Consider the following 20,097-nt stretch of genomic DNA (forward strand, 5'->3'; position numbering starts at 1 on the left):
AAGCTGTTCGAAGAACAAATATTTAGAATTTTTTGTTCTCACACAATATCCAAAACAATGTTTGTTCGTTTTTTTTTTTTGTTTTTTTTTCAGAATAACATTTGATAAAGTTGATTTTCTGCTTAACTTAGAATTTGCATAGAAATTTACGACGTTTGTTTTAGCTGGTATTTAAAAATAGAAGACATTAAAATTTCAGATTAGGGAAGCTCTAATTAACCATTTCGTGACAGATAAAAGCGCTAGCAGATAAAGCCACGGTATTTTATTTAAATTATACATATAACGTTCTTCCTGCTGGAGCTTCGACATCTCTCTTTTCTTCGATGCTTGCTACTACCATACCGACTTCACTGTAGCCGACGCAACGATCCTACGCGGAGCGCAATCTCGTCTACATTTTGACTTCATCGCAAGCCCATGGCTTGCGATGAAGTCAAAATGCCGAGCTCTTATTGGCTTATTGAAAAAAAAAATAGTGGGTAGACCTCAAGGCATTTAGTATTGAGGTCTCCCCTTTTTACTTTCAATCAAAGCCAATCAGAGCTTGGCGTCGTTCTGTCTTCACCGCGACTCCTGCGCAGGAAGCAGACGACTTTCTCCTCGCACTGAGCCAATCGAGCCGCGCCTAGAGGGGCATCCTCACAGCGCCCATTGTCTTTTTGCGTTGCTACCACCAACTAAACAAGATGGCATCGCACTGTGAATGCGATGCCATCTTGCGCTTTTCTATCTGCGTGCGATTGGTTTAGGCGGTGATTGACAACCCAGAAAGGAATCGAGCTCAATGACGATGCACTTTTGGCGCAACTTGATTGCCGCGGGTTCAAGAAAACATTCTTGAACCCGCTCGTCGACTCAAGAAACCGTTAAATTTGTCAGAGATTCCGTGGTTCTGTCCTAAGCTGTGAGACGGAAGCTAATATCACGTCAATTCGTTTTTAGGCGGTATGCATGAGCCAACCTTTTCCGCGACACTTAACTGATATGTTTCGGCTTTCCAATAAAAATATCTTGATTCGCTGGGCTAAACAGGAGGGTTCCGACTGTCTTTTCATCACAACTGTTCTGTCGCCGAGCTATCGGCACGCTCGTTCGATTGATCGATTCGTTTTCAGGCAAGACGCACGAACAAACCATTTCCTCAACGATCCCTGCTGTTTCGGCTTTCAAATCAGAGTATCTTTATTCGCTGGTCTAAGTAATATAAAAAAGGCAGAGAGGTCCGAATGTCTCGTCATCTCGACAGCTTTTCTGTCGCTGTGCTATCGGCACGCTACCGTTTGATAGATGAATTTCGTTTTCAGACGAGATGCACGAGCAAACCTTTCTCAAAACGCTAATTGCTGTCTCGGTTGTCAAAGCAAATCGTTTTATTTGCTGGGACGCACTAATCACTGAAAAGTGGCAGCGGTCTGGCTTCGCCTTTCGTCTCGACGGCCTGAACAGCAGCGTTGCTATCTTGTTTGTTTAAGTGACATCACGGAGCGCAAAGAAGTCACTAGCACTTCGAGAAATTCTCGGTGCACGAAGAGCGCACTCGAGTGTCAGTCTCCGGTGGCACTTCTGTCCGTTTAGTGGGAAGAGCGCCAAACTCTCGCGCTCCGGAGCACGGACTTAAAGGGATTCTCCGGTCAAATTTTGTATTCGAGAAAACAACTGAATATCATTGTTATTGCCTCGAGAGGCATCGTACGTGCAATATCTGAATTTTATATGCCCCTCTGCGTGAGTAATTAAATTTATGCGGCTCCAATCACATCCTAGCATAAACGCTGCTTTCGTTGGAAACATTGAAGCTCTGACGTCACAGAACGCAAAGCGAGCATTCCCGTCTCGTCGTTTGCCTGCGAGTGAACGCTGCAGCGTGCTTCGTTTTTGTTGTTGCGCTCAACTTGTTACGCGGATGTGTGAGATTTCTGTTGCGCGGTTGGGTGGCACAACCACCGGGCAGCACATGCGAGCCAAAACGTGACGTTCCACACTTTTTCGCGAGACGTGCAAAGACGAGCAAAATAGATCGTTGCCGGGCGTAGGGACTGAGTTCCCGTCAAGATCGAGATCCCGCTTATGAAGCAATCACCTCACAGAAGAGAGCTACGAGCTGAGCTCTAAGCGGACAGAAGGCTCGTAAGCTGGGGTGTGATGCTGTGCCAACGGTATTCAACTACGTTCACCCACTCCTCGCCCGAATCGGACCAGTCGGTTTGATTATGCAGCGAAACCGAAACCAGCAGCTAGGCCATCTGGAAACGATGCCAAAAGTTGTATTTAGCACGCGTGCAGCCAGATTCTGTTTGACCCGCGTGTGAAAATGGAGCGTGGCTACGATTCGCCAAGCTCGTCCGAGTGACGACATGCGTTTGAACGATTCGCCGTTTGCCTTCGACCCGCGGACATCGCCTCCGAGGGAACGACACGCAGCCTCATCACCGATCCAGGGGATCCGCCGATTCGATATGTGTACCCAGATGCCGCTTCATGTACTATCGGGGAAAAATGAAATGCGAACAGAGGAGCGCGTGGCTCGCGGTACAGGCTGCGCCGCCTGGAAGTGAGGCTAGGAGCGAGGGTGCGTGGCCTACTCCGACGTGTTCACGCTCCTCCCTCTGCGCTCCCCAAGCTTCAGCAGTGCGTCACTAAGTGCGCTGAAACCTATCACCGCTATCTTTGCTGGCTCAGCGCGTGCGGTGCAAAGAAGCTCGCCGCACTCGCCGAGCAGGCAAAGATAGCGGTGACAGCTTTCAGCGCACTGAGAGGCGCACTGCCGAAGCTGGGGGAGCGCCAATGGAAGGGCGTGAACACATCGAAGTAGGCCCCGCACCCTCGCCCCTAGGTTTACTTCCAGGCGGCGCAGCCTGTAGCGGGAGCCACGCGCTCCTCTGTTCGCATTTCATTTTTCCCCGATAGTACCTACGCATGCCTTCATAGGCAAACTCTGATTCCTTTGCTTTGCAAGCGCTCCTAGTTCGATCGGTGGCCGTCGCAGTTGTGTTTGCGAAACGCCATAACTTTGTTCAAATTTTATGGCTGTTTTCGAGTAATATCCTGCTAAAAGGCGTGAATATTTTTGCACACGCTTGGGAACTGCATTAAAAGAGCCGGGGAGGCTACAATTCAAAACAAAATAAGACATCCATCGACCACCGCTTGTTATCGCGACCATCTTACAAACCTTTGCGTTTTGTGACGTCACGCAGCAGCTACGGATGTCAGCCATTGACACTGGCGAAATTCGGGGTGCAGTTTCGTACATCCGCTCATGAAAGTTTTCGTTAATAAGGGGAGATCATATATCAAAATAAAAATCACGATTGTCTACATGAAGGCTCCGTCGACGTAACGAGCGCAAAAACTTAAGTACTTCCGGTTTCGACCGGACAACCCCTTTAACACGCCCTCTGATGTCTCCCGGAAACTCGACGTCTTGGAGCTGCAGAGAGGATGGCATTCGCAACGCTTCGAGCTCCTCGTCCTTCTCTCTAGAGGCCAGTTCGCACGTTTAAGTTTGCTGATTATGACCGAGTTTTGTGATTTCTTACGACGAGAGAACACGCTGGCGTGCTGGCGCCATCTATGTGGTGACCGTGAAACTGCATCTCATTAGAGTGACGGTGTTGCAGTATTTGTGAGATCAATTGTTCGTACTCTCTGTGACAAATGTTCATTTTTAAAATTGTCAAAAGTTTTTCTAATAAAAAAAGGAATAATTATGGGCGAATAAAAAAGGAAGATTCATTGGTGGATTCTAGGGAAATCGTTAGCATGGCCCTTGGCAAACGCCGCACACGTCTGTCTGCCTTTGGGAAACGTCAATGCTGCCACCTTCACTTTTCTCTTTTGGACTTCTCTTTTGCTTCCTCTATTTTTGGCTGCTTCTTTTTGATTTCAAAGGAGTCTGTGGCGTTTTCCAGGAGTCATGCTAACGCATTCCCTAAGAATCCACCAAAATATCTTCCGTTTTTTTTTGTTTTTTTTTGCGGCCATGCGAGGCGAACTTTGCGATGCTCTCACCGGCGTCATATTGCGTCTCTCTTTCCAAAACTCGCAAAACACAACGTTTTCGCGCTACGACTTTGTCACACACACTCTAAAGGACCCACACCCAATGTGGCGCTAATACTGACCTCAGGCGCCATATTGTGGCGCTTTTTTGGCTCCATTGGTGTCTCCACCATGTCAGCGGAAGCGGCCGGCAGATGGAGGCACCCTAGCCTCTGACGCACGCAGACCCGCGTCGGCTTGCTGCTTCTTGCGCCGCATTTCGTCCAGCCGAGCTAGGCGCTGCTTCCACTCCTCTGTCCCGATCGCCCGCCGTGCACGATTAGCAGCGTCATCTGCCGCCTGGCACTGCTTTCGTTGTTCACTGGTTTCCCGCGCGCGCATTGGCTTCCGCCCCGTGACGTCGCCTCCTTCTTGTCTTTGTCCTTCTCTACTCTTCTCCCCTCTACGCGGCGCGGTCACCTTTCCACTGTTTTCTCCGCGGACGCACGCCGCCAGCTTTTTCCTGTCATGTGGGTAGCAGTGGTACTAATGCCTTAAAAAAATAAATATACGGACATTCCAAGTGCTCCACCGCTACCCAATAGATGGCGCGACTGTGTTCTCCGTCGTAAGAGATCTCGTGAAAATTCAAGGCATTCGGTCGTAAGCAGTCGTAAGTGTATGAAGCAGCTTTAAAAACACTGCTGCGTCTGCTTTCCCGCAAAGCACTTGAGAGAGTCGATTGCTGTAATTTACGGAGCTCGATGAATGACGATGTTCAAAATATGTTTACACCCAGAAAATGAGTATGCACTGTGGCTCAGAAGGGGACGTAAACACACTTGTACAGGGCCACAGCTCAGGTTGTACTCTTAGACCAAAACGTCCTCAGCCTCGTCAGTCGCCGAGCTCATTCGTAAACTGCAGCGACTGAATTTCCTGAACGCTTTCCGGCAAAGTAGCCCCACACGATTCCTTAAAGGAGGGGTGCAACAATTTCCGGACTTCGGACAAAGATTTCTTGAGGTTGTCCTCTGACACTTCTGAAGTAAAGAACAGAAAACCGATCTCGCCTGCGTGTCCTAGTTTTTGCGTAAAAAAATATGAATATTGGCATTTCGGGCACCCCTCAACTCACTCCCAGCCTTCAGGGTCACACCTGGTCCCCTTCCCAGTGACGTCATTCGGAGCGCCGTGTAGGTTCCCGTGTGCTATCTCGGAGGACGCTTCCTCTCCCTCTCTCAGCTGACATTAGCGGGCAGCTTAGAGCCAAGCGAGATCACGTAATCTTTTCGCCGTAGTTCCTTCGGCTGCCACTTGGGGCTGCAGGTGGGGGGGAAAAAGCTCGACATTTGCTTTGCGATTATGCAGCGGAATCGCGACATTTTTAATGAAGGAGGTGTTTTCTTTATCCTCCGGGACACGATAAACAAGGCAAAAATGACGAGATGCAAATTGTTTTAATCATAAAATCGTTGCACCGCCCCTTTAAGGTATTGACTCGCAGACAAGCGAGTTCTGCAGGGTCCTGGAACTTTGGTAACAAGACGGAATTAATACGGCTGAAGATGTTGGCACATATTCTACACCAGGCTGATGTGTCGAATCTTGGCAGGGCAGCTGACGTACTTTCAGCACTGCGTAAACCAACGGGCGGCCCGGACGTCAAGCCACTGCTACGGAAGCGCTGCTATCGAGACGGAGCAGATGCTTCGCTTCTCGCCAATCTGGTTTCTGCGCACGCTCAGTGCCCACCTCTGGTGTGGGCAAACGCAGGCTTGTTTGTAAGCGTCGCGTTGGTTACGTATCAAGATCCTGTGTTGGGGATGGCAATAGTCGGAGGCTTGCAATCTCTTTAAAGTTTCGGAAGTCACCATAGAGCCAGCCAGTGCCCCTCAGTAAAAGTCGCTGTAGCGCGCCCTTGTGCGTGTCTGAGCTTCTTCAGAAAGTAGGCGTGTGGCTGCCACTGACCGTCAATATGATGGCTGAGAATTGCCTTATCCCTGTTTGGAATAAGCGTGTCAGAAGAAAAAATAAAATAAAGTTTACGCGAAATAAAATTTACGGCAATATTGACCGCGAATGATTTATTTGAAATTCTGCGCGCAAAATCCATGACGTCACGGAATGGTCATTCGCTCAACGAGATGGTGATTCGCTCTCTCCACCTCAACGTGAAGGCGAAGCCGACCCACCCTTCTTCCACGCGCCCGAAATGCCGAGAGTGAAAACAAGTGGAAATGAGGTGACCACCGACTAAGTCGTATCTCGCGCCGTCAATATTGCTCTAATTTTTTTTTCGCGTATAATTAATTTTATTTACAGGAGTGTCCTAACCAGACTGTTTAAAAACACATTTTCTTCCTTTAAGGAACTTGTCGAAGGGGCCGCCGTGATCGACATTGGTGCGACGCATGTAGAAGTTGCAGAAGGGCGATCGTTTCGCTGCATAAAAGGCTTCCTCGGCTCCTTTGTTCCAGCGAAGAGAGAAAAAACATCCTTTGTTTGCCAAAGAAAAGCTCGAATAATTGAAGCAGCTTGGCGCGGTGTGCAATATAAACTGCCTGTAAAACAGTGACATTGGCCGTGGTATGTGAGAGATCGCGCTGGCTAGCAGGTAGAAGACAAATGACCGAGATAGTGAAAAACAGCGCCACTCCTCCAAATGTGCATTCTAAAAGACTGAGCTATCAACACGCTGGCGGAGTAACCACCCATTCGCATACTGGCGTTTAAATATACGACCGGCTGAGCCAAGACCGGTTTTTAAGTCTCTTGCGACGGCTTAAGACCGTCTGTGGTGTAGCTCATCATGTCGTAACCTGTCGCAAAAAGCTTAAAAACCGGTCTTGTCTCCCTCGGTCGTAGTCGGTCGTAGTCGGTCGTAGTTGTGGGAACGGGCTTAAGTTTAGGTTGCGCGCTTAAAACTCGCTCTTCGCGGTGTTGATTATGATGTCATGCTTGAAGAGGCGCTCTATGACAAGGCGTAGGTGTGTGGTGTGCTCTTCTGCAGATGAACTTGTCGCCAACAGTTTTGGCGCACAATGGCTCAAGTCGCTTTTGCGCCATAAAACCGCAATCATCATCATTGTCACCTACAGTTCATCAAAGTATGAAAGACCGAAAGACAAGCCCGAAGACACAGATTCAATAAATCGTTGAAGTAATTGCGTCGCAAAGTATTACTAAGGCCAAAAGGCAGGCGTAGAAATTAAAATATGACGAAGGACGTTGTGACAGTTGTTGTGGGGATGCCTTCTTTAGATATCGGAATTTGATAGTAGGCTCGGGGAAGGTCGATCTTCAAAAGAATGGTAGATTCTCGAAGACTGACGGTGAAACCTTCGTCTTTTGGGTGCGGATACCGGTTTGGAACGGTGTTTTTGTTCAGAATGCGGCAATCTCCGCATGGTTGCCAAACGCCGTTCGTTTTGGAGACCATGTGACACAGGGATGCCCCAATGCTGGAGCATGGTGGTATTGTTCCCGACATGAACATGTTATCGAACTCTGCCCAAGCAATTCTTAGCTCCTTCGGGGCTAGGCGGCGTGAATGAACGAAAACTGATGAGACATGTTGTTGCTACCTAATGCTTCCATTATGTCCAACAGGCGTCCAGTGGGGAGGTCGAGCGAGGCTTAAACAGTGATTTGCACTTGATTCGAAGCGTAGGCGAACATCATAGTTTCCGTTTCGGCAGCGCCTTGCAGTTTTGTCATTGAATTGAGTAGGCGTGGTCTCTTGATATCGAATAGTCGACTAGCAGCGAATGATGCTACAAAACATCTGCCCTCAGGACCTCTTGACCGACATCATCCACCAGGAATAACCACCAAAAACAAGCTCGTTGTAGGCTCGAATGCGGCGAGAAGCGTTTTGCGCAAGCGGGGATGGACCAGTTCACAACCATTTTTAAACAAAATAGACTGACGATAATCGCCGGCAGCTGTCGCAAGAACGATGCTGACTCCGACGCCGTTCTTCCGATGGGCAACGTGAAGAAATGGGGAATGGAAATAACGAAGAATAAAACAATACTCTTTCAAAAACCAATATTGTTAAATATAATACTTCACGTTAATGACATCAATGCATGAGTCTCCGGTACCAAAGAAATGTAATCTAAAATAAAATAAAGAAACAAGCCGAAAACATCTGCTGTTCTGCAATGCGTACAAGCAGGGTATTTAGAAATACATGTTAGATAACTATAACTGCAGAGGTTAGCGTTAATTGAACACTCACACAAGGTACAAAAGTATGAAAATGTGTTTGTTTTTTTAAATAAAGGGAGCCATAGCCTATGACCTGTGCGGAAGTGAAATGTTGCCTCTGAAGTAACCATTCCTCGTCAGAAAATGACGAAATCAACCGGTGGTCCACCGTGACGTGACTGCTAGGGGTGCCGTAAACATCCCGAAGATAGAGGTTGACCAGGCTTAAAAACAGCAGGAAAGAAAAACAACACCGCGGCAAAATAACTCGCCTCAAACTAACATGCGAGAGTACGGCGCGAGTGAAAACGACACAGCGACAGAAGAGCACGTGTATATAAATACTGCACCGCACTGAAGCAGCAAGCGCGTGGGTAAAGTGATGTTTGCATCGCACCTGAAAGTTGGCTCCATGCAGGATCATAAACATGCTGATTTTGAGTTTGAAAGAGCGTTTACATTAATATTTTTAGCACTATACCCTATTTCAGTACTAGTTGACCCTTTTAAAGTACGATCAATTCAAAATCTACTGGATCCCCTCAGTGAAGATGTTAGATACACGTCACCTCGTTCGCCACAATACAACTCCGAATAAAATGTTATTGTTGAATAGTTTCAGTGTAAATATGCACATTTGAAAGTTACAAAAACTTAACACTTCTTTGATGGCCAATGAACACCATGAAAATATATCATAACGTGATGACGCAGTGGCCATTTAATGCTGACCAGAGTCAGTTAATCTCGCGAGCAAAAGCTTATTAGCGATGCCTATGAACCATATGCTACCAAGAAAAGTAGTCAAAAATAGAAAACCTCACTTCAATCCGGAAGTAAGTTTGTTTGGGGTTCAGTTTTTCCTGTGATTGGCACTGTGCATGCTATTATTCCGGAATACCGATTAATGAATTGACTTCCACCTGGACTGGACTGCAGTCCGCTCAATCTCTAGGTGACTGGTGTGCCAGAAAGAATCTGCTTGGTTTGGGCATTGATCCTGGGACCTCTTTATGGTATCCTTCTTAAAAAGTTCAAGTAAAGCATTACCATTACTTCAGCACAGTTAGGAGCCCCAGACGTGCCAGAGGGACAATTACGTGGCCACTGTTAGCAGCCATGGCCGTATATTGGGCAAAAACTATTCTGGTAAATAACATTTTTTATATAGTTAGTATATCAAATTTAGAGTCTCGAGGTTCTGCTATTTCGACAAGCTTACATATGTCGCTGTGTCGTTTCCATGTTTTATTCTTTAATGCTAAGTCGTTTGCACGCTGTTTTGCTTTTCCTTGCTATTTTGAAGATTTTTGCTTTATCGCTACCATCTTTTGATGCTATGCCGCCTTGGCGCTTGCTACTTTGCCGTTTGCGGTTTCGTCGTGATGTTGTTATAAGCACAAAAACACTCGACAGCGTTTAGAGATAATTATATACTGTAAACGACTTATCTTTCGCGGGCTCAATATTTCGTGATTTAGGTCGATGCTGATGTTTCGGAATAATCCGCAGGTTCTAATTTTCGCGACGCGGCAGGATCTCACTATAGATCCAATGTGCTTTCATTTTACCAGAACTGTTCCCGGGACCTATTTTTCGCGAACTCTAGGCGATTGGCGAAATTTGAGAAAATTATGTACTCGCGAAAATTAAGTCGTTTACAGTATGTAATTGAATGAGCTTGCATGGAAGCTACTGCAAAGAATAATTTGAATTGGAACCTCTTGGATGTTTCAGAGTGGTCACCGGCGTTTCCCTAAGAGCCCAATGGAATGCCACTTTAGCCCATATGGAGGTTTTACGCCAGAAAATACAGCGACAAAATGTGCGAGGCAACACAGGCAAGGCGACAAAGCCTTGTCGCGTGTTGCACTATTTTTTTCGTCAAATTGGTTTTGGCATGAAATTGCTGATAAATTAGAATTCCAACTAGACCAACTTTCAGTCTTAACCTTAGCCAAATTCTGGGTTCCGGAAATATGCCAACTACCGAAATACTGGACAAATTGGCCTCTTACCCGTTATGCGCAACAAACGGGTTTTCGACACTTCTGTTGAATTCGAGGTTACCCGCGTGGCGGGAGAAGCTAAGGCTTAACTTATTCAGATTTATCTCGGTTTTGACTGATTGGAAATCAGTCAAAACAAATGATCTCGTCCTTTCGCTCCGGAGGCCTTCGAGATTCGCACCGGGTGCACCGAACGTCTGCGACTGAGAGAGTGGGTGGTCCCGACGCTTTTCCTACCGAGCGCGCCGAAGGCTCGGGAGGCTCAAACGGTGCGCCGTTTTCGTTGCTGGCAGTCGTCCTCCGCGGCGTATCTTCGTATGCCCGAAGTCCAGGTTGCTCGCAGCGGCCAAGAAGCTGACGCTTCAATTCAGGTTCCATTTTGCGCGTATTTCGCACAGAGCCAACGTTACTAGTTACACAGCACACAGAAGTTACAAAAGGCTGTGGTACGCACACTAGACACACCGGGACTCGAGACGCTGCGTACGTCGTTCAACTCCGCAGCCAAGGCAATCCAAGAGAAAATCCAAGAGCGAGGGGCGGGCGTACGTTTCCACGTCGGCCGATAGAGCGGGAGTGTAAAATATGGAGAGGTTATGACACCGACTAAATTACGTCCTGTGGCGTAAATATTGCTAAAAAAAAAAAAAATTTGGTGGAAGGTTTGTTTTGCGGCCTGCTTGTCTCATTTAGGCTGTTTAAGAAAACGCGTTTTTTTTTTTTTTTCGGTTACAATTTAAGGTTAGTTTACAGAAAAGTTATTTGTCTAGAATGTGTTGTCAGTTTGGAGCGAGCGTTTGGCTAGGCCGACCGCTTGGAGCGCGTCGGAATTTTCACGGGGCGCTCTGGGACAAGACGAAACCCCCGGCCGTTAAAAAAACGGACTGGGTTTCGTGCTTTGCTCCAGACATGCAGTTTTGGGAACCCGGGTCGGGCTCCGGCCCCACTGTTAGCTTTTAACAGTTTGTGCTTGTATTTAGTGTGTTTCAACGCTTGGTGTCGAAGTTTCGCTTTTTACCCGAGGCAATAATTCAGCTGTGTGGCGTCGGCCAGGCGGCGAGCACAGTATGTAGCGACTGTACAACGAATTTGGTTTTGACCGTTGAAGTGGCGGCGGTCGACGAGGCTGACAGCCCGCCGACCATTGGGTGGAAGTTCGGTCAAGGTGGGCGGTGAACGGCTCGGCTTGCTAGCAGCAGAGAGGAAGGAGAAGATGTGTGAAACGTTACATAGATGCAAATGTGCTTCTGTGGTAACTAAAATGTACTTCCTGTGTAACTAAAGTGTGGCGAAGACAGCGAGAACAAGCGAAAAAGTCAGTGTGCAAAACAAATAGCTTTGTCCTGGGGAAACTAACGAGGGAGCCTGTCAAAGGCGGAACACTAACAGCGACTCTTGAAATTGAGGCACACCCACGACCTGTGTCCCTTGGCCTTGCAATGGTCGCACTGAAAGATCTCCTAAATCTCCAGGCACAGAGTCTCATAGAAGCCCACCAGTCCTAAATGTCCTTCTTGACAGCCAGCTTAACCAGTCTGCTGAGTACACGGATTACGATGAGCCGTAAAGTGTGGTATTCATTCACGGCTAATAGGTCTCTCTTGCGCTCCCTTTCCCTATTCAGGAAAAATGCCTGCGTAAGCGATGGAGTACAATTAGAAATGCACAAGGGCACTAAGGACAAATATCAATTAAAAGAGGTAAGTATAATTATGTATAAAACGCTGTGTTGCGCAATTTACTCGGAAACAGTACAGTAGAGTAATGAAGTGGGACGAGATGGTACTACGGTGATCAAAAACAAAACAGCCCTGCCAATGCTAATGCAAAAAGAAAAAAAAAAAAAAAAAAAGGAACGAAAGCGCGGAGAGCCATCGATATTTCTCTTTAGGGAGCTCTTCCTTCTTTTATATTCTCCCGAAGGGTATCCCCCCAATAGATAACCGAGCAGCCTCTTTTAAAAATTGATTTCATTGCTTTGTCATGCTGTGCTTTGAACGTATACTTCACCCTACCGAAAACAAAAACATGTAAAATATGTACGCGGGTTGCCCAGTTTAAATCATATGGTGTCTTGGGATACAGGACTTGTATTGAAACTAGTCTTCCCGTACACATACCGGACCCGTACTCAGTATGGACCTCCATGCATGCAGGACCTGTAAACGTACAGGACCTTTATGCCTACCGGTTTTGGTCTATGCACACAGGTTCGCCAGTTAAAAAAAGATGGCATAAAGCTACCTAGGCGAAATCGCTTAAAAAGGTAATCTGCAACCAACAAAGCTACAAAGGAGCCTACCAACAATAAAATGAGTAACAAGCACTTAAACGAGAAAGCAGGGACCACTGACTTTTACTTTTTTAAATAAATGTGTCATACCGGTACACCACACAACATTTTACCTTAGACTTGCCTCCTTTGTGTTTGTCAATGCGCAAATTTTCTAAATAGATGCGCACCTTTTTTGCCACCAACTTTGGTATGCATCAATACCCCGTGAAGTCTTCGACCTGTAATGCAGATCTCTTTTGTTTCAAAAAGGTCTAAAATTAACGTTTTTGTTTTTTATTATTTTGTTTGTGCTGGATCTGGCTCTGAAGTTGGAAAATGTCCCGTTGCACCCGGCGATTAAAATGAGCCTTAAACTAAGTGGTGTATGATAAAATCGAGTAAATGTCACTACTCCAAAATATCAGCGTTACTTGCAAATAATATAGTTATTATATAAGACTGATAAAGTTACAAGCTGAAACGGGGCTTCTCACGAGAAAACTTGCCTCCCCTTGCGAGCGCATATCCCATGCTCATCGGCGGTAGAGCGCGCTCCATTCACAAAATGTTCCGAACAGACTCTAGAAGATGGCGTCGGGGAAGTCTTTTCGGTTTACGGACGCAACTTACTGCCGCCGGAAGTCTTGGGGATTTGGAAACCGATGGAGTTTGAAGACATTGCAGCCGCAGTTGCCTCGTCGGATCAGGTGCGCGATACAGATGTTGTCTGATAACATCCTGTATTTCGGTTTTTATTCGTGCAGCATATTACGGAACAATGGTGTCCCAATGCTTTGGGGATGGTGGCGTTTGAATTCGCTAGCTCAAACTGAATCTGAAAGTGAAAAAAAAGAAATATATGGAGGAACCGCGAAGAAAACTAGCGATCTTGAAGCAACACGCGTCCAAGTCGTTCATCCGGGTCTTCCGCTCCTTGCTAACCACCCAGCAAGGAGGAAAGCGCCGCCAGCCCTTTCCCTTTTATTCTTACCCTCTCTCGCAGAACGGACACTAACGCCTGATTTACGGTATGAGATTGTGCTCGCAATTTTCAGTGGCGACGTCGCTCGGGCTATGAAAGAAGCGTGGACAACACTTGTACGTAATCCGTTACAAGAAACGAAGTTACTTGTAATTTCCTATATTTATGATTAAATTTTTAACGGAATGATTACATATTTTCTGAAGTAATTGTAATTTCCTTACTTATATAAATAACGGCTTCACAATAAATCGTTACTTTTTATCCATAAGAAAAGGTCATTTCTGTGCATTGACAAACGTAGCAAGTGACCTGGCGCTCTTTCGCTGCTCAAAGCCTTCCTTACAATGCCTAGACCGATTTCTTTTTTTTTTCTTGTTTTTTTATTGTTTCTGCAGAACGTAACAGCAAGGTTGTTGATGTTGTTGTTTCTAAGAAAAGAAAAGAAAATATGTTCAAAGTGCGAGGAAGCTTTCGTAGTGTATTTATAACAGCTTTGTTTTTTCCGATTTTCTGTTAATTTCTGATCGAGGATCCTAAGAGTAGGCCACCAAGCGATTGTTTGCCTCTTCGGAAAGTTCTCGGCAGTAAGTGCTATGAAAATAACGAACAATGCCCCTCTCGGCTATTGTGAATACGACCATCTTAATATTGTCACGACTGAAGGCAGCGCACTGAAAGCGATGGGATAGTTAATGAAGGTGTAATATCCACAAGCATCCTCGTGCGTTTCTGCTCAGAGGACAATGGAACACTTCACTTCAATAACAGGATGTCTCTATTTTTTGTGCTGCTTTTAATTTTATTTGACCAAGACAAATTTCTTTTTAAAAGCTGCTAACATTTTTGTAGTCACACCTCTAGGACCTGCCTTAAGTAGTCTGCATCCCTACCATAGCCCTTTTTGTACGTCAGCTATTAGTGAGCTCTTGAAAAATAGTAATGGTATGTTGTTCTTTTTCTGTTTTTTTTTTTATCACAGCAGGATACATTTTTTTTAATGCGTATTTTTAGTAAGAAAAAATGCGAAATGGTTGGTTTGAGATTCCGAACCCTTGAGTGGGGCTTAGCTCTCCGCCGTTCAAGCCTCCAGTTGCCTCAGCGGACATCCACCTCAAGAGCACTTGAGTGTACTACTGGCGGCCCGTGCTTCATAAAGTTTTTAAACCGTATAAAGAAACGGCACGTAAACGTGCGTTTACATTTATATGATGGTCTACTTATTTTTTTAAGAGTGCCCTGGTGTTTGTATTACTATATAATTTATATTTATATCTAAAAAGTTTATGCAAAAATGTTCCAAAAGCCGGGTGAATTCATGATTGAAAAGGTTTACTCCGACTTAACATAACAAATTAATAACAAAAGGTACAGACGTTTCGCCACCTATGCAGGTGGCATCTTCAGTATACACTGACACAAATGAGGTGAGGTCGACCAGTCTACTTATCACACACGTCCCCGTAAACGTCCGGCAGGGGGCCACGGTTGGTGTTGCACACCGATGAGTCACGGCGAATGCACCAGGACTCGACGAATTTTCTTTGCCCCCACCTTTGTTCTCGGGCCAGCGTCGTCGCATTGTCCACATTATACCTTAGCGAATGTGTTCCCGAAACCACATTATACCTTAAACCACATTATACCTTAGCGAATGTGTTCCCGAAACCAAAGGACCGCACCTCTGCAGACGGTCAGAGGGGGGTCGTATACAAAGTGCAGTGCGGGGATTGTGACGCGACCTACATCGGCGAAACGGGCAGAAAGAGGGCAACGAGATTGAAAGAACACAAAAGGGACGTTGCCAAGGCCACCCATGCCACGCGGTCCAAGACGGAACTTGTCGAACACTGCTGGACGACAGGACACACTTTCGACCTGGACAATGCGACGACGCTGGCCCGAGAACAAAGGTGGGGACAAAGAAAATTCGTCGAGTCCTGGTGCATTCGCCGTGACTCATCGGTGTGCAACACCAACCGTGGCCCCCTGCCGGACGTTTACGGGGACGTGTGTGATAAGTAGACTGGTCGACCTCACCTCATTTGTGTCAGTGTATACTGAAGATGCCACCTGCATAGGTGGCGAAACGTCTGTACCTTTTGTTATTAATTTGTTATGTTAAGTCGGAGTAAACCTTTTCAATCATAAAAAGTTTATTCCTATTTTTCTCCAACGTCTTAACCGAGGCTCGACGTGTTCAGAGCCAGAGGAAAACGAATGTACAAACTTTGTTTATTATTTAATTGTCACGTGTAGCTAGTCTTCCACGTCTCCTTAATATGAGTACAACCGGCTGGCATAGTTAGATGTACATAAATCGATTCTTATTCCAGGTCTGTTCAGTGGTTTTACGATTCCTACATCTTCACTATCCCGACAGCGTCAAGCATAGGCTGCAAAGGTGCTTTTTTCTTTCGCGAGGGTAAAAATCGCTTCTATCGCTTCCCTTGAGAAGCACGATGCAGTGTATCAAACATACGTGAAGAACAATACGACTTTGCCAGTCCATGCCTCAGTTGAAAGGGTGTTCAGCGTGGCAGTCGACATCTTCCCGAAGAAACCAGGCAAGACGACAGACGAGGCTTTTGAGAGTCAGCTGCCACTCAAGATACTGAGTCAATAATGCGTTACTGGCGGCAACAATGAACGCTTGAATAACACTATGTTTTTTGTTTCTTACTCAAGAACAGCCATGTCGGAAGGAACGCCACAAAAGTAAGGGATTACTTGTGGGGGTAACGCTCACTTACTTTTATTGGAGGGTAATTGTAATTGCAACTAATTACAATTTAGTCTTGAGTATTTGTAAATGTAATTCGTTAATCTTTTTTAGTAACGTGTACAAGCCTGGCGTGGACGGTAGTTGCGATGCTCGACGTCAATACTGAAAACGGCAAGCAGAATCGAACCATATCAATCGGGCATAATAAGTGGGCGGTGACCACTGGTAACAATGATATAATACCTTTCTATCCACTGTTTAAATCGAGCCTAGTTGCCCCAAACAAAATTTAAATTTAAAAGTATTTAGAAGCCTCGACTTCAGATCGAAATTACCGCGTCAGCGTGTGGTCTGCGGGCCGTTGTCGTTTGAACCTGCAGACGAAAGTTTGAAAAAGCAGACGACAGTTTGAACGATAACACGGCCGTTTGAACATGAAGACGCACTGAACGTGGTACGCGTTTGGTTCGGGCAACTTCGCGGTTTTCCGGCGCTCATGTTGGAATAAAATAAATAAACAAGACGAACGCGATTCTTTATAAATTCAACCCAAAGTGCTTCCCTCACATGCAGTCATGGTCCGACGGCGTCTGGTTTTCCCTTTTCATGGCAGCTATTCACGTCCTCGGACGAACCGGACAGGCAGAAAACACGTAAAAACTAATCTTAACGTCTTTCCCCAGTCGCGGCGTTTTGCTGAGAGGGCAGGTTTTATTCTGGTTTATTCCAAAACAACACAGCAATCAGCCATCATGGCGACTTTCGCCTCCACGCCAGACCGGATTTGACGAAAAATAAGCTCCGAAAACACGGAATGCAAGTTACATATCGCACATAAACGCCATATGAATTGCATTGACAACATGGGTACGTACGCTTAGCCCCTTCTATTCCGACATGACAGTACGCCAACACATGTCGGCTTAGAGCACTTTTTGAAAGCGACTCAATGCCGGTCCAATCTTCCTCTACCGAGCTTCCTCTACGTCAGCATCGAGTTGCGATTTTCTAGTCGCCCAGCTCTTAATTTATTTGACTGTAAATGATTGTTCCCAAATTGTAAGACACAGTCCAACAGCGCGGTGCCAGCGCGGTTCCGCTCCCATTATGAAAATGCATTTACGTGGCTCTTGCTGACACTCCAGTAGCTTAAACGTATCTTCCATGACGTCGGCTCCCTCCGGCATCCCCGAGGCCAGGAAAAATGCCGCAGCGTCTAATTTCCGTGAGTGCACATTTGCAGATAGCCGTGCGGGCCGCCTCCTTTAGCATCAATGGTAGTTGTGTTCGTAGCGATCGAGTTCGTACCAGTACTATATCAAGGCGGTTATCCCGTCATCGGCAGAGTTTGCAAATCAGGCCGGCTTAAATTGAAATTTCGTAGCGTCGACACATCGGACGAACAAAATCCCCAAACCACGGTCGTGTACCAAACCACCCCAAACAAACTTTGCCGGAAAGGTCACCTAAAACTGAAACAAAGGGTGGTCAACTTTGCTTTGATTTTTTTCTTTCACCAAATCGCCCTGGTACTGCGTCAAGACCTGAGTATTTAGTATTTATGAGTGGGCGTGCTTTCGGTTGTGGAGCTGCTCTTGCTGATCTGATGCCGTCCCGACATTCCGTCGAAACTTCATGGACCTCCACAAGGGGGTTTTTGGTTATCGTTTTATTCAGCTTAAAACACGTTTTCATGCGTTTTCCTACAAAATATTGATATTTGTGAAGTTCTTCTTCAACCCGCATTAAGTTGAAGCAACGAAATAACAAAATGAGCTCCTAAATATCGTTCCCGTATCTCTTTACCCCGTGTAAGTACGGTGTAGTTAGGGTTACTGCGAAAGTCCTGTATGCCCAGATTAGCTGACTATACGGTGTTAATCCCGTCTCTAGAGCATCGGGGGGACAGCTGCTCGTCTATATATTTGTGAATTTTCTTGTCCTGTTAGACAAGACATAGTATAAGGAAAATAAGGAACAATGAGAAAAGTGACATGAGCTCAAACGAAATGTGCGCTGAGCATCATGTTCAAATATCAAACGCACGAACTTTATATGCCTTGTCGTCAACAGAGAAATGTAGTGTTATATTGTTCCGAATTTTGACTTGATACATGATTGACGGCACACGGCCAGTTGACTGTAGAGCGAATCCCAAGATCAAAATGCAGTGAAAAAAAAAAGTGTTTTCTTCACCGCAAAAGTAAACAACGTATCACCGAACGCTCAGCCTGACCCAAATGGAGCGCTAGCGGATCTAACCAGACTCCGACGTCGCAGAGTTAACCCTTACTTTATTCAAAAGTTATAAGTATTTTTAAAAATTTGAACGTAAAAATGGGGCCCATTCTTATTCGCAACTCCAACGCCCTATAGTTGGCGGGGCGGTAGTTCCAAGATGGCGGAAGAGACGGGGATAGATTCTCCAGGGTATCCCGTGTGCCTACTCGCTGACGCTGTTCAGCGCGCTAAAAAGGATTTATTTGTCTACAAATGCGAAGCGGTTAGGGAGGGATCATATTACAGGTGACGGAGATGCTGGTGCACGTTAGAAAGACGAGCATGCTGTTAATTAGAAGTTGCAGAAACCTCAAATTGCGAAGCTTTGCGGTGAGCGAGCGCGTTTTAGGCACCGGCCACGTTACTGTTTGTGGCAGAATATTTTTGAGGGTAATCAAGTTATGTTTGCGCTTTGCCTGGCCATTAGTGCTCTAAAAGGAGAGCCGCGAACGGTGACCGCTAAGCTTCGGAAGAGCAGCGTTCACAGTATTGGTGTCTTCTAGTCACAGCCTCAAAACCCGCTGCTGACCGTCTCGGTTTTAGTGTATTGCAACACGTAATCAAACTACTCTATGGTTATTGATGGAAAGTTTGTTACCGCAGGCTACCGTGCGGTGTAGCATTACAACCGCAAGCTCGCGCTGCGCCTTTGAAGCACAATTTTCAGTGCGCGCCAGGAGCGCTGCCGTGCTCATCACTCTAAAAAAAAAAAAAAATGTTGTAGATTTTACGTTTCTTGTCACATATACGACACTCCAAAACTTCAGTTCGCCGTAGTGCCCACTGACGTCAAACTGACGGCCCCAACCTTTACGAGAGGCTTGATGACAGCCCAATATAAGATATTAAACAGCTACAGTACGCATCAAAGAGTACCGAGAAAAAAACGCAGAGGTTTTGCAGTAAGATTAAAAAAAGGCCCGATCCTTTTTATTCTTTACAGCCATTTACACAACTCGGCTATCAAGCATCTCGTGAAAGTTGGTAGCGCCGGTTGAACGTCAGTACGCTGTATGTCCAACTGAAGTTTAGGGGTGTCGTACGCTATGCAAAAACTGCCTTTTAATATAATCGACGTGTTTAGGTGGTTTATTTATTGCTCTATCAAAAAGGAATATTTTAATATACAGTACATTTTTGTACCTTGTTATTTGCAACATTGCGGTCCCTCTAGCCAAAACTGGGCGTTCTAAGCTCTCGTCACGAACGGCTGGCTAATACAGACGCGCTTAAAATGCTTCGAGCATTTCTTTATTTGCCTTGTAATTCCCTGAAAGCGAGTACGGGTATTCTGTCTTTTTAAAGTGCTTGGAATAAATGGTCATGTTCCTTGTAACGGCCTTAAAACGCGAACCCATTCCCGATTTGTATTGGTCGGCATACCGTTGCGCGACCAGTTTTCTCGTACTTATGGCAAAGAATAGACTTTTTGTAGACCGCACTATAGAGTCCATTATTAGCGGGAGCGTTTTTCGTCACGTTGAGCAGAGATTGATCTGGCGGCCATGCACAAGACCAGAAATCCGCAGCGTATGCGATACACGAAAAGTCTCCAATGAAATTAGACAACACGGTCCTTCGTGCAAGGCTGTTGCAAGGCGGAGCATAGGAATCCCTTTTTTAACGC

This window comes from Ixodes scapularis, unplaced genomic scaffold (assembly GCF_016920785.2).
Source record: "Ixodes scapularis isolate PalLabHiFi unplaced genomic scaffold, ASM1692078v2 PGA_scaffold1__304_contigs__length_218370807, whole genome shotgun sequence".
In the NCBI taxonomy this organism is placed as follows: domain Eukaryota; kingdom Metazoa; phylum Arthropoda; class Arachnida; order Ixodida; family Ixodidae; genus Ixodes; species Ixodes scapularis.